The sequence below is a fragment of the Pongo abelii genome, chromosome 11, assembly GCF_028885655.2.
Source record: "Pongo abelii isolate AG06213 chromosome 11, NHGRI_mPonAbe1-v2.0_pri, whole genome shotgun sequence".
Classification (NCBI taxonomy): Eukaryota; Metazoa; Chordata; class Mammalia; order Primates; family Hominidae; genus Pongo; species Pongo abelii.
The window spans coordinates 79,447,706-79,461,907 of NC_071996.2; the positions used below are offsets into that span (position 1 = coordinate 79,447,706).

Below are 14,202 nucleotides of genomic sequence, written 5' to 3' on the forward strand. Positions count from 1 at the left end.
TACTAATATCTCCATTTTACTGACAAGGAAACTAAAATGCAGGAAGAATACATCCCTTCTTGAGGTCTTGCAGAATCAGGGCCTTAATCGAAGTCGTTTTCCATCAACCCCAGTGCTTTTTTGCCATTTTAGCTGCCTTTATGGTCTTTTACTGGATTTTTTTCCTTTGGGTATTTCACAGTCATCTCAAATTGAATTTATCCAAAACGGAATTCCTAATTTCTTCAAATCGTGTCCTTCTCCTGTTTTCGATATAAGAAATCTGGGAGTCATTTTTGATACCTTGTCTCTCTCACTTTCCCATATCCAATCCATCACCACGTTATGACAAATATACCTCCAAAACACCCCTCTTGCTACTTCTTTCTGGTTTAAGCACTCTGGATATTTATTTGTTAAATAAGTGCTGAGATGTAATGTGTGTAATTAAGAAGGATACCAGGAAGACAAAGTAGCTGGGAAGTGAGCTAGATTTCCTCTTAAAAATAAAGATTTTGAAAGGTCTCTTCAAAAAAAAAAAAAAGAGAAAAAGAATTAAGCTCGTGAGTCATATTTGCTTTACTATATTGTGTAGTATTAGTACAAGTAGTCATAGTTATATCTTAAATTTTCATTTTCGTTTCCCTAGGTGCAACTGAAATTCTTTCTGGAACAAAGCAGTTTAAATTAAATTCATTGTAGTTTAATAATAAATGAATGCCTTAGATCAATTATCTAGTTTTCTTCTCACAACTAGACTCTTAAGCATAGGCAAACAGATGTTATTATAATTTATGGATTGAAAACTGAGGTTCAGAGAGGCAAAGTGACTTGCCCAAGGTCACACAGCTGAGACTAGACACCAGAATACTCACGCCAGCATGAGTGTTTTTTCCTAGTAAGCTCTGCTAACTTCTTTAACACATCCTCTCATCATATTTTAGTGCTGAGACAACACCAAAATGGAGACTAGAAAATGTGGCACATATACACCATGGAATACTATGCAGCCATAAAAAGGATGAGTTCATGTCCTTTGCAGGGACATGGATGAAGCTGGAAACCATCACTCTCAGCAAACTAACACAGGATCAGAAAACCAAGAACCACGTGTTCTCTCTCATAAGTGGGAGTTGAACAATGAGAACACATGGACACAGGGAGGGGAACATCACACACTGGGGCCTGTCAGGGGGTAGGGGGCTAGGGGAGGGACAGCATTAGGATAAATACCTAATGTAGATGATGGGTTGATGGGTGCAGCAAACCACCACGGCACATGTATACCTATGTAACAAACCTGCACATTCTGCACATGTATCACAGAACTTAAAGTATAATAAAAAAATAGAGAATAATATAGGAAATTCACTGATTTAGCAGAAACCTGTGGCGCATACACTGGCTCAGAGAACATAGTTGTTGCTGTTCTTCCTCCTCCCCCTCCTCCTTCTCATCTTCTAGAGATTGTGTGCACACTCCAACAAATGAAAACAAAGACCTTAATAAGAAATTTTCCTTATTGGTAATATGACAATTCTGAGTAGGACAGAAAAAAAACCCATAATGGCACATTTCTATGATACTCTTTTGCACACTAATTCTTTCTGCCATGGATACAAATCCTGCATGAAGTAACTATCAGTCTTGCTGAACCTTCACTCAAAATGTCTTCTGAAAAACTGTCTTTTCTTTTTTTTTTTTTGCTTTTTTTTATTATTATGCTTTAGGTTTTATGAGAACACATGGACACAGGAAGGGGAACATCACACTTTGGGGACTGTTGTGGGGTGGGGGGAGGGGGGAGGGATAGCATTGGGAGATATACCTAATGCTAGATGATGAGTTAGTGGGTGCAGCGCACCAGCATGGCACATATATACATATGTAAAAACTGTGTTTTCTTATGGTCCTTCTTGTAGTTAGAAACCATGTCTTCTAAAGAAATTCAAGAAGCAATTCAAAGCAATTTTTTCATTTACTATTTACAAGGATTGGGTTGGGTCACTCCAAAATATAATCTTTTTTTGTCAGCTCTGTAGCCTAGGTAAAGTATTTCTTTTCTCTCCAAGTGCATGTCATTGAAAAATTTACCACAAGATTCCTAAAACCTGGGTCTTATGCTAAAGTGCACTCCTAGCAGAGCAGACAAAGGTAATGATTTAGAAAATCTCTCGGTGATGTGGATGAGAATGAGTGTTAGAGCAATTCCTAGGCAGCAGAAAAAGACTCCAGTGCTTACATAGTCCCAGTGTGCACACATGGCTTCTGCTATAATTCTTTTTTGTTAAAACTTACCTGGCTTTGCACGAGACCTCAAATGCAGTGAATTCTAGATAACACCTAATATTTATTCATGCCATTGTCAAGAGCATCTTTGCAGTTCTTGCCAAGGTCTGTCGTCGAATATGTTTATCCAGCTGCATGGCAAAAACCTAATACACAGTCATCATTTTACTCAGTCACCTACTCAATATTTTCTTCTATGATTAAATTAACTCATAAATATTACACTTTTAATGCGAGAAAGCCATGGTTCATCCAGCCAGTTGAATAGTTGTTTGTCCATTATCTAATGTTGCCGGGCACTCAGTCATTTCATTATGGAGTTTGAAATAATGAAAATCATTGCATTTACTTAACATGCACAATAAACAGACCAGGATCCTTCCAAGAGCTCCTTTATTATGCAGTGCAAGGCCATAGAGGAAATTTTGTAAGAAGCACAAAGAACTGTGGGGGCTGTGTTGGAAATGATTTTGGTGTATACAAGCAAATCTGCTCTAATTGTCTAAAGCCAAGGACAGAAATGCTGGCTCCATTTGCAGCTGGCACAATTTCTGGCTCAAGCAAGTAGAGTTGCAAATAAATACACACATCTTGATCTTGCTTATACCTGATTCACTACCAGCTGTGCCCATAACCCCTCTAGGCTGTTTCTATGTACTATGGCATTTTTGAGACCCCTTCCTCTAAATATCCAAACCCAGTCTGGTTTTTTAAAGCAACCTACAGCAGGTCTTACACATTCATCTCCATAGTATAAAGATTGAAGCTTGAGGACAAGAGTCTGCCTTTGTCCTCCAATGCCAGCCCTAGTGACAGTAGCATAATATGTATCCACATGGTTACCCAGCCCTAGAGACAAGAGACATATTGCATAGGATCATTGTGAAATCACCTTCTGAATGGAGTATTTATAGCTGGCACTGGCCGGGCAGTTATCTTGTCTAGAATTATATCCAAATTTTGCTCAATCATTCTGGGAATAGCCTTGGTTAGCAATTGCTCATAATGTCAATGCTTTTGGAAACTTTTTACGTCATTTTATTGTTTTTATTTCAAAAATAAAACTTAAAGGAGCTTGAAAAGTAGATTTTTAGATGATCACACAAAGGCTTGATTTCAGTAGTTTCAGTTCTGTGCATTTTACTTTATGTGCACCCACAGAAATTAGCCAAAATTAATCCATATTTGAACAAAGACTATGGATACAAATGAGCCCTAACTTCCGAGACTACTCAGTGAAGTGCACTAGCTGAAGCGTTTGGAATGCATTGGCCCTGGGAGGCAAGGAAGTTATAGCAAACAACATATGGGCTCTAAAATCTGGAACTATCCAAGACAGACAGAACAAGAGAGCTATTTTCACTTTCCTTGTTCCATTTTTTTCCTCCAGAAGATGAATGATTTCTAATCACATTTTACTCTCATCTTTAGAGCTGGATCCTGAAAGAGCGAGGTTGGTTTAAAACGGCTAGTGAGTTTGCAGCCTTGTCTTATGATTACCTCATGCATTTGTGTCATCTGCTTTCCTTGTGTGAAAACACACTGAGGAAATGTGTAAGTCCACTGAATTGTTCCAACTCTTTTATTCACCTTTCAGCATGCTAGTTCCTTCCCTTGGCATTGATATCATGCATTTGTCAAAGATAGACTGTCACTTTAGGGCCTCTATTATGTGCAAGAATTGGCAGCAAATTTTACCACTGGGATTTGCTTATATCCTCTGTATGTTATTGTACTTCTTTGGCATTCAGTAAATTCCGTGCACCCACTTCTTTGATGTTCATTCCAGCCCCTAAATGTGGAAACAATGACTAAAATTTTGGATCAAAGCATCCCATAGATGGCAAGCAACACAGCTCTCTGATAATTCACTAGAACAGAGAGCATCTCCCCTCCCCCACTAAATCTAGGCCAGTAGTCCTTCAAGAACAGCTCTGGCTTCCCCAGAGCTGCAAGGGCACGCGAGGAAGTTGAAGAAAACGACTCCAGAGTTTTAGTAAAAGGAAAGAAACTAAACTGGATGGCTCTTTGGAAGCTCCTGGCCATTTCTAACTATAGGGAAAGAAAACCATGGTTCAAATTCCTTCACCACGTTCTTTTTCCTGGTCCTGCTCTAACTAGCACTTGAACTGGGCCAGCCTATTTTCAGCTTGGAAAAAGACCTATTTTCTCTATCATGCCAGCCTCACAAAATGGCCCAGATTTTTTTAAAAATGAATCTTTAAAAGGAGAGTTAAAAGGTCCATGAATTGAGGAATTTTTTTTTAGTAATTGAAAAATCACAGAACTACCAAAATCTGAACTAGTAACTTTTGCAAACTGGAATTAGCTGTCTGGAACACACTTTCAATGTTTGCTTTTGCTTTACTCCTGGAATGCCTGTGCAAATAATTACTTGATTCAATTTACTTCACAGGTCAACTTTGACTCATAAAAGTAGTAAAGCAGGTAACCTCCCAGGGATGCTGGGAAGACAGATGAGCAAATAGATATAAAACTGTTGTAAGCAATTAGCAGGGGTTGGGGGGTATTTTATAAATCGAGCTTATTTTATGGTTATGTTTTCACTTCACACCATTTAGTATCTAAAATGTGCTCATTATAATTAATATGCAATGTTGAGAACTATTATAGAAGTACCATATTCCTTTTAAATATAGTGAAGAAAATAATTGTGTTTGGGGAATCTCATACTGTGTAAATTAGAATTCCCAGTAAAGTGGCATAATTGAAAATTGGGCTGACTGCATGGAATGGGGAAGTCATCTTAGCACGATAGTGCATGTTCCATCAAAAGGTCGCACCAAGGTGGCAACTGACAGCTCTTAAAAAATGATGAGTTCATGTCCTTTGTAGGGACATGGATGAAATTGGAAATCATCATTCTCAGTAAACTATTGCAAGAACAAAAATCCAAACACCGCATATTCTCACTCATAGGTGGGAATTGAACAATGAGAACACATGGACACAGGAAGGGGATCATCACACTCTGGGGACTGTTGTGGGGTGGGGGGAGGGGGGAGGGATAGCATTGGGAGATATACCTAATGCTAGATGACGAGTTAGTGGGTGCAGTGCACCAGCATGGCACATGTATACATATGTAACTAACCTGCACATTGCGCACATGTACCCTAAAACCTAAAGTATAATAATAATAAAAATAAAAATAACATGCTAAAATTAAAAAAAAAAGTTTTAGATTCTCTCTCTAGATAGGAAGTTTTTACTGCCTGATATATGCAATAGTGACATCCAGTGGTTGTAGAGATAATTACAAGTGTATCTCATTTTAAAATATTAAATGTTTTATATTATAATCAAATATTCTGTGTTGTCCAATATTGTCTATATTTTTTATTTGGCAATATGGAAGTCAATAATTCAAACTAGATACCAAGTAAAGCAAAATGCACTCTGTTTATCTACTAAGCAAATTCCTAAGTCCTGTTATTATCTTCTTGTCTTTTAATTTTACTAAAATTACAGTAAGTCTACTCTCCAAGGGTCTCTCTGGCCCTCCTAAGCACACCTGGATGTTTTTACAGGCATAAATGGGGTGGTGTGCATACTACACATGCAGCAAAAATGGGAACTGCATTTTACCAGTAAATACTGGAGAAAAGGCATCTGTGATCCTGAACATGTTCATTGCTGCAGAATTGCTCTAAGGAGTTCATTAAGATGTTTTCTAAGTCATTGAAGAGAAATAAGGATTCAGAAAGGAGAAAGGAAAATAAAATGAAAGAAAGGGAAAAGGAGGGAAAAAGGAAGGAAAGGAGGAAGAAAGGGAGGGAAGGAAAGAAGGAAGGGAGGAAGAAAGGAAGGGAGGAAGAAAAAAGGAAGGAGGGAAGAAAAAAGGAAGGAGGGAAGAAAAAAGGAAGGAGGAAAGAAAAAAGGAAGGAGGGAAGAAAAAAGGGAGGGAAAGGAAGGAAGGAGAGAAGAAAGATGACTACACATTGATCTTTATTAAGGTTTGACAATGGAGATATTAGCCTCCAAAACAAATTTTTGTTTGTTGTTTGTTTTTTTAGATGGAGTCTTGCTATGTCACCAGGCTGGAGTGAGTGGAGTGCAGTGGCATGATCTCAGCTCATTGCAACCTCTGCCTTGTGGGTTCAAGGGATTCTTCTGCCTCAGCCTTCCAAGTAGCTGGGACTACACACCCAGCTAATTTTTTTGTATTTTTAGTAGAGACGGGTTTCACCATGTTGGCCAGGATGGTATCGATCTCTTGACCTCATGATCTGCCCGCTATGGCCTCCCAAAGTGCTGGGATTACAGGCATGAGCCACCGCGCCTGGCCAAGAAATTATTGTTTTAAAATGCACTTCAACTGCCAGGAAATTAACTAAGGCAAAAATAAAATTTTTTCACTAAAAAAAAATTCCTCCTGGAACACCTGTAGTCCCAGCTACTCAGGAAGCTGAGGCAGGAGGATCAACCACTTGAGCCCAGAACTTCAAGGGTGCAGTGAGATGTGATCACTCCACTGCACTCCAGCATGGACAACAGAGTGAAACCCTTTCTCAAAAAATAAAAATAAAAAATTGAAAACAACTGCTATGGCCACAAAGTACCTAGAACAGAGCCACTTATAGGAATATGCTTCAAAAGCATCTCTCTCCTCCATGATGAGGAGGAAATTTAACAGAAGCCTTTGATGTCATATTGGCTTGTATGTCAATGTTGAGCACTCCAGGTGACAGCACACCAACTTCCCAGAAGCCACACTAGATAGACTGTCATCTGTGTCAGGCTGTTCCTCAACCTTAGAATCCCTGACTGTTGGAGGTTTTCTTCCCTCAATCACCTGCCTTTTTGAAGCTGGAAACCATCATTCTCATGAAACTAACACAGGATCAGAAAACCAAGAACCACGGGTTCTCTCTCATAAGTGGGAGTTGAACAATGAGAACACATGGACACAGGGAGGGGAACATCGCACACCGGGGCCTGTTGCAGGGGTGGGGGGCTAGGGGAGGGATAGCATTAGGAGAAATACCTAATGTAGGTGATAGGTTGATGGGTACAGCAAACCACCATGGCACATGTATACATGTGTAACAAAACTACACGTTCTGCACATGTACCCCAGAACTTAAATAAATAATAAATATTCTCAGAATGGGAAGAACTTAGAGGCGCCCTCTTCCATTTCTTCCTTGCTGGAGGAGAAGAAAAAATCAAACAAAACAAATAAACAAAACAGTTAAAACATCAACTCCAGTAGAAGGTACTAAAATCGATATGTAACTCCATAAACACACAACACACAGAAAATGTGTTGGATTGGTAGCGCATGTGTGCATGAGGCCTGTTATTTGCATTAAGCAAAGAGCCCTAGGACAAAGAGAAAGGAATAGCCTCCTTTCACTCTGAGAAATGATTCCCATTTGTGTCAGTGAGAGTTAAGGGGAGAGGTGCATCGAGACAGAGCAGGTGAGTCGGCAGCCTTTAACCAGGTTGGTTTGCTTTTACAAGGGCTTTGAACTGCAAGCTGGCTTATGCAGATACTGAAGTCAAAGAATGCCGCCCTCCTACACACTGCTCTCAGAGTACCTTCCCTCAGAGATTGCTCTGGCTTCTTGCTTCTCTTAGTCATTTTCACAGCAGGACTTTATTGGGATATATGGAAGATTAGCATGCCCAGGTCTCACCTCTCCCTTTAATTCTGCAGGAGTCTGGCTGGGCTAGCTTTTATCTTGTGCTCCCTGGAACCCTGACTGGATGATTTCTGAAGTCGAGCTGGAGCCCATCTAGAGAGAAGGTGAGACTTCTCCTCGGCATGCAGGGCCTCCTGCACCCACACTGCCACAGTCACCGCATTACCAGCTCCTGCCAGTCTGAGGAGCAAGAGGCTGGCATGAAGAATCAGTTCCATTCTTTCCTCCCTAAATTTAGAAAAAGCCTGTTTTGCAAAGCTTTCTTCAGTGTTTCAAGACAAAAAAAAAAAAAAAATTAAGCAGTTGCACAACATGCATATCTTCTCCTGGCCTGCAGCTCCAGGTATAGTGTAACTATGGTATATAATCTAATAATCCATTTAATTTCTTTAGAGAGATGTTATATATACAGGTGGCATTTGGACGGAATCACACGCCGTAAACCTGTCTGCTTCTATCCAGGTTCAGAATACAGAAGAAGAATCTGTTTTACAGGCCTTCTGGAATTTTTACATGGTCAATTGGCTGGTTTTTGTATTCTGGAACATATGAGAGCATCTGCAGGGAAAAATATATATAAATCCTATAAAATGGTGGCAGGATTTCTGATTTACTGATAGTGCTGGTTTGAATTTTCACAAAAATATTTAGCTATAGGACAATGTATTAGGCGTATTCTTAAGGGTAAATAACTGCAGCCAATAAAAGTTCGGCCTATAAAGGGTCCCATCTTCTACTAGTTTTCTGCACCGAGAATTACTGCCAGGATAATCATGGCTCCCTGCACACTAAGGTTTCCTCTGATACAGGATGATCAATGTTGTGGAAAAACATTTATTATATTTCTTCTAGCTACTTAAAGGCATTACTGAATTATGGGCATCACAAAACGAATCCACTGTGCATTTTTTCTTTATGTGACGTTTTTACAATCTTCATTTTCTGCTTTGCAGCCACTGAGCTATAGAGATCCACACTTCGTCCCTCTTACAGCTGCCACTGGGGCTACCCTCTCCTTTCTGCTTTATTACGTCTGAAGTGCACTTCATATGATAACATTCCTTTTCATTCTGTACTGGACTCTCATTTGAAAGGAAGAAGTTATGAAAGAAATTAAACAATCAGTGTTGTTAATAACAGTTCTTAATCTCCTTACTTAACAAAGGTTATGAAGTTTAGACTGAGAAAAGGACAAGGGGAGGAGATGGTATTTTACAGATCATTCCAGAAGAGCTGATGAACTCTGAATGGGTGTGGGTTTTGCAGTTTTGACATTTAACGATTTTATTAACATCTTTGCTTCTTATGCACCTTAAATCCACAGGATATGCAGCTGGGAGTGAGTGTCCAGCCAACAGCCTGTGTCTCAGGCTCTGCCAGGGGATGAATCAATTAGCAAGAGAAGCAATGATGCAAATGCTCCGGGGTCACTTGGGATGCTGTTTGCCTTTTTGATAGAGAAAGCACGCCATAAATAACATCACACCTCAGGAAATCATTCCAGGAGGCCCCGATGCCGGCAGGGCTGCTGCCGGGGATGGAAGGAATCATTTGCTCATTGTGTGTATTTCCCCCAGCTCAGTCAATGGGAGATTTGTAGTAAAATCAAAGTATTTAAAAGGAGGACAGTATGTGGTAACAGAGGCATGTTTAGTAATTTTTTTAGTACCAGAACCTGTAATTTATGACCCAGAGTTACAGCCAACTTTATTACAAAAATGACTTCACCCATAATAACCTTATTCAGGGCCCCCTGGAGAATGATGTAGTATCCAACAGCATTATAATCTAGCAAATATTCAAACACAATTCCCACCTCCGCCTCATTTCCAACCAACCCCTCAGAAGCAGGCTTCCCCCTTTACCTGCTGGGAGAAGTGGGGTCCTGGGCAAGGCTTTGTGCTCTGTCTGTGGGAGTTTGCTTGGATCAGGCATTTATACTAAGCCAGGACAGAAGGCCACCTCCTGGGGTCTCAGTCATATCTTGTCCAACCTTGTCCCCTGAGGAGTAATGAGCAGAAGACACCCACTCACCCTTCATTTCCTCTCTGTGCTGAAACTTCTTTCCTCCCTGCGTCCCCCCACCTGGAGGCAGAGCTCAGATCCCCACCACCTGAAAGGAGCTCCAGTAAGCTCCCTGACATTTTTAATTGCCATGGTAACTGAGAGCTGCACTAAAACCGCCAGGGCTGGGTGTCCAAGCAGGGTCCCCTGGGCGTACCGGAATCTAGAAACTAGCCCTCCATCTTATTAAACTCCGGTGTCAGTTCCCAGCAATTGTTTTAAATTTACACCCTCAGAGTGGCTTAGTGGGATTACATGTCCATTTGCATTAAAACAGGTTTCTGTCATTAAACTGCCATACAATAAGCTTCCGTGGGACAAATTAATGAGCTCTAAATATCATCAAGTAGAAGTTCACCTCAAGACAGGCAACAAGGAGGGGGGGGCGGAAGGAAGTGGCTGCTCAGAATCTCATGGCCCAGGAGAACGATAAGTGCCAACTAAAGAAGGGTCTTGTCCTGTTTCTTCACTGCACGATAAGTGGTCCTGATTTAGAGCCGACTGGGGAGATTTGGCAATATTCTCCCTGTTCGCCAAAATCCTATAGCTCATCTTCTCCTATGCCCTCTTCCAAATATGACTTTACCCTTGACTTTGCTGAAATTTGCTGATGAAACACTGGCCTCTTGTCTCAGTGACAATGTCTCAGCCTCATTTTCTTTGTCCTGTTGTTTCTCTGTCCTTGAGGAACTTGAGTGCATCCGTGTGGCCTGGGAACAACACGCACACAACGCAGCACCATGTGTAGCTTGAACAAGTGCTCCCTAACTTTGTTAGTTCCCACACACTTTGCTAAAATGCATGTATGGTTGCTACTGAACTGTCTGGTCCTCAGACCTTATCAGGACCCTGGAAAACACGAGTCCTGATCAGGAGCACCTTTCATGGTCATCAGGAGCAGAATAGGAACAGGGAACAGTTGAGCTTTTAAGACTGAATTTGTCCTGCTCACAAGAATCACCAGAGCTTGTCCTCACAAACACGTATGTGTGTCTAAGTAGAAATTTTTCATTAACACCAAATAAACCCCCAAACCTTCCCTTATGTAAAGGAGATAAGACTGGCTGCTAGACAGACTTCTTGATCCACAGAGGCTGTGATCTCATTTCTGTGTAGCCTTAACAGGGGACAGTAATGTATGATTGAGACACTGCTATATTTAGGAATGACAAGATGAGCATTATTAATAGCTTAATTGACATTAAGGCAATTACCCCTACCCTTATTACAGTTTGTAGAATTACACAGAAAATATTGGCTGGGGCCTTTTTTTCCCTAGAGCTACCCAAGGATACAGCATTTTATTTCATGCCAGATCCCGGCTTTGACATTAGATACTTAGCCATAGAATGATTCCAGTAAATCATTATAAATGCATTATAATAAAGATGTTATGAGCTATCAGATATTAACCCCCAACCCCTAAAGAGAGATAAATAGTCCAGTTGCATGATTCCCACTTTTGTTTCATAAGAAATAAGCTTTTGCAAAGAGCAACTGACTAATGAATTATAAAATGGTGTGTTGAGCTCAGATAATTAAACAATGCATTTTAGTGTCTAGTGCAGGATGAACACTAAATCATACACAAATAAAAAAGGTAAAAATCTGAGCCCCAAGCCTAACTCCTATTTTTGAATAACATTAATGTTGATCTACAGTCCAAAAATGCTTCAACTATTTTCTTATCTGATTAGAGGGGCATATCAAGTATAAGATCAAGGCACAGTAGGTAAACTAAACCAACAGTCAGAACAAAAACAGTGAAGGTGCTAATTTCAGATAAGCCCACAAGGTTATTTTAATGGAGATTTTACATGGAGATTGCTTTTTTCCCCCAAAGTGTTAATGGGACAAAAGTCTAGAAGGACCTGGAAGTTTTCAAGTTTCCTTATACTTTATATTTTCTCTGAACTCATAATAAAGCATATTAGTGGGAACGGGATCTATGGTATTGGTGGTGGTCTTAGCCTTATAGTGTTGGAAAGACAAATGCACATCCTAAAATCTTCTCTAGGTTGCGAAGGTGCAGGGATGAGGAGGGGTTGGTATGGGTTTCAACCATTATCCTCCCCAGGTGGTGGTATCCCGCCCAGCAGGGCTTCATCTAGTGGTCAACCATGGATCACCATGACATTTTCACCAGTGGCCCCCAGACAGGGCTGGTTTGCCATTAGCTGCCATTTCCTGGCATGTCGTAGATTTGCTGCGTGATTTGAAGCTGTGCTTCAGCACATCCTGAATGTGTTTTTTAGTCTTTCAGTATCTCGAAGACGTGGTGTCCGCCTCAAGGTAGTCTCCTATTTCTTTGTCAAAAAGCACATCATTAAGGACTGTGTGGCCAAAATTACAGATGGTCTTGGACTCTGTATGGGCAATGACCACCTGTGCTGGTATCAAGGTGTCCCTGGAACACCTGGGAACATACCACGCAGCCAGTCTTCTCCTGTGCTCCAGTCAAGCTGAACCACACAGCCCGATACTCCCTCCACTTCCCTAGCTCCATGTGTTAGCCACTGCAGGTTAATTGATCTAAGGCTTATTTTCTTCAAATATAAAATGAAGATAATAATGCCTACCCAGAGGGTTGTGTGAACATTAAATGAGATCAGTTATGTAAAGATCTATCTATGCAGTGCCTTTTACAGAGTATGCCCACAAATAAATGTTACCTGTTTCGTTTTAGTTATCTATGTTTAGCTATCTTTATGTTTTTTCTATCCTGCTTCTTCACGCTCCACTATACTCTTACATCCTAATTCTCTCTCTCTCATACACACATACTTTGCTGTGTCTAGCACAGTGCTTTGCTTGTGGTGCACACTCTACATGCTTGTTACCCTGAACAATATTAACAAAAGCAGCTCCTAGTAACAGTTAATGTTTTCTGACCACCTACATGAGCCAGGCACTATGCTAAGTATCATTGCTTCCTTTAATTCTCACAAGCATATGAGACAAATACTATTTTAATTCTCATCTATGGGAAATTAAAGATTAAAGATGTTCTATAACTTGCCCAAGGTCACACAAGCTCTTAAGTGGATAGTCAAGATCCAAACTCAGAACCGGCCTGGATTTGAAATCTCAGTTCTTAACTATCACTGTGTCAGACTGATTTTGTTAGCTTTTTCCTCTTTTAGACTGGGCCCTATCAAGAGGTGTCATAAGCATGGACCCACTCTTAGATGAATGATCCTACGACCTTGAGTTTTGAAGTTCCAGGAAGTCCAGAAGTGTATGCTAACTCTAGTTTATAGCTGTGCAAAAGTCACTTGTCTAAAAACTTAAGGGACATTATGTAAAACCATCCAAAAAAAACCTTATTGCACACCCCATAAAGTTAATTTCAGTTTGAAAAAATGTGTTTGAGGGAGGTGACGCACTTGGCTATGTATTCAGGTTGGTGGCCACAATATATGGAGCTGTGCTGTCATCCTTGACACTCTGGCTTACTGGCAGCCTCGCTCCAACACACTGTCACAGGCGAGGGATGGCCTCCCGGTCTTGACTCAGAACATTTAAGCTTCCTAATGGTCCAAGTCTTGCAAACCACACACCTCCCTTAATTAAAAAAGTAAATTAAAAGGAGTATTTCAACTTAGGGATGAACTATCTTAGTAATTTAAGATTGACATTTTATTGGATAAAAGGACATGCATGAGTTTATTTTAAAATACTGCCTTCATGAACAAGAAACCACAGAAAAGATTATCCTGAGGTTGCAAGGGGTTTGTAGAGCCAGAAACACCCTTGCAAAACAGCCACTGTGAGAGGCCAGTTGCTGCAAATCACAGGTCAGCCACTTCTACACTTGTCCTTCAAGCACATCAGCCGGACATTTGGAGTTTTCTATAGTCTTCATTTCAAACTTGATCATCCTGAGTGTTGTGGTGGACACTACTATTGTCACAAAGAATCCAGCACCCTCTCCTTCCAGGTATATAAATGCTGCATTGCTGGGCTCCTTTGCAGTTGGATAGGCCATGTAATTTGTCTGTTGTGAAGAGTTGTGTTTCACTTCTAAGCCAAAGCATTTGATTGTCAGTGGAATACCCTCCAGCTCTCTCCTTCCCTGCAGAAGTGATCTTGGAAGCATGTGTTGAGATGACAGAGTTCCCAATAGCCTAGATTCCTGAATGACTTAGTGGAGCTGAGTCCTCCACAGGTCCATGTTGGACATGCAGAATCAGTGAGAATA

General features: G+C 40.6%; 1 long non-coding RNA gene across 1 annotated transcript; it reads left to right on the plus strand.

Annotated features, from left to right (window-relative positions):
- Nucleotides 1-3,194: 3,194 nt before the first annotated feature.
- Nucleotides 3,195-14,123, plus strand: LOC129058049 (uncharacterized). Its single transcript, XR_008522873.2, has 3 exons — nt 3,195-3,822; nt 7,952-8,041; nt 9,262-14,123. It is a non-coding gene; the product is annotated as an uncharacterized LOC129058049 (long non-coding RNA).
- Nucleotides 14,124-14,202: the final 79 nt, after the last annotated feature.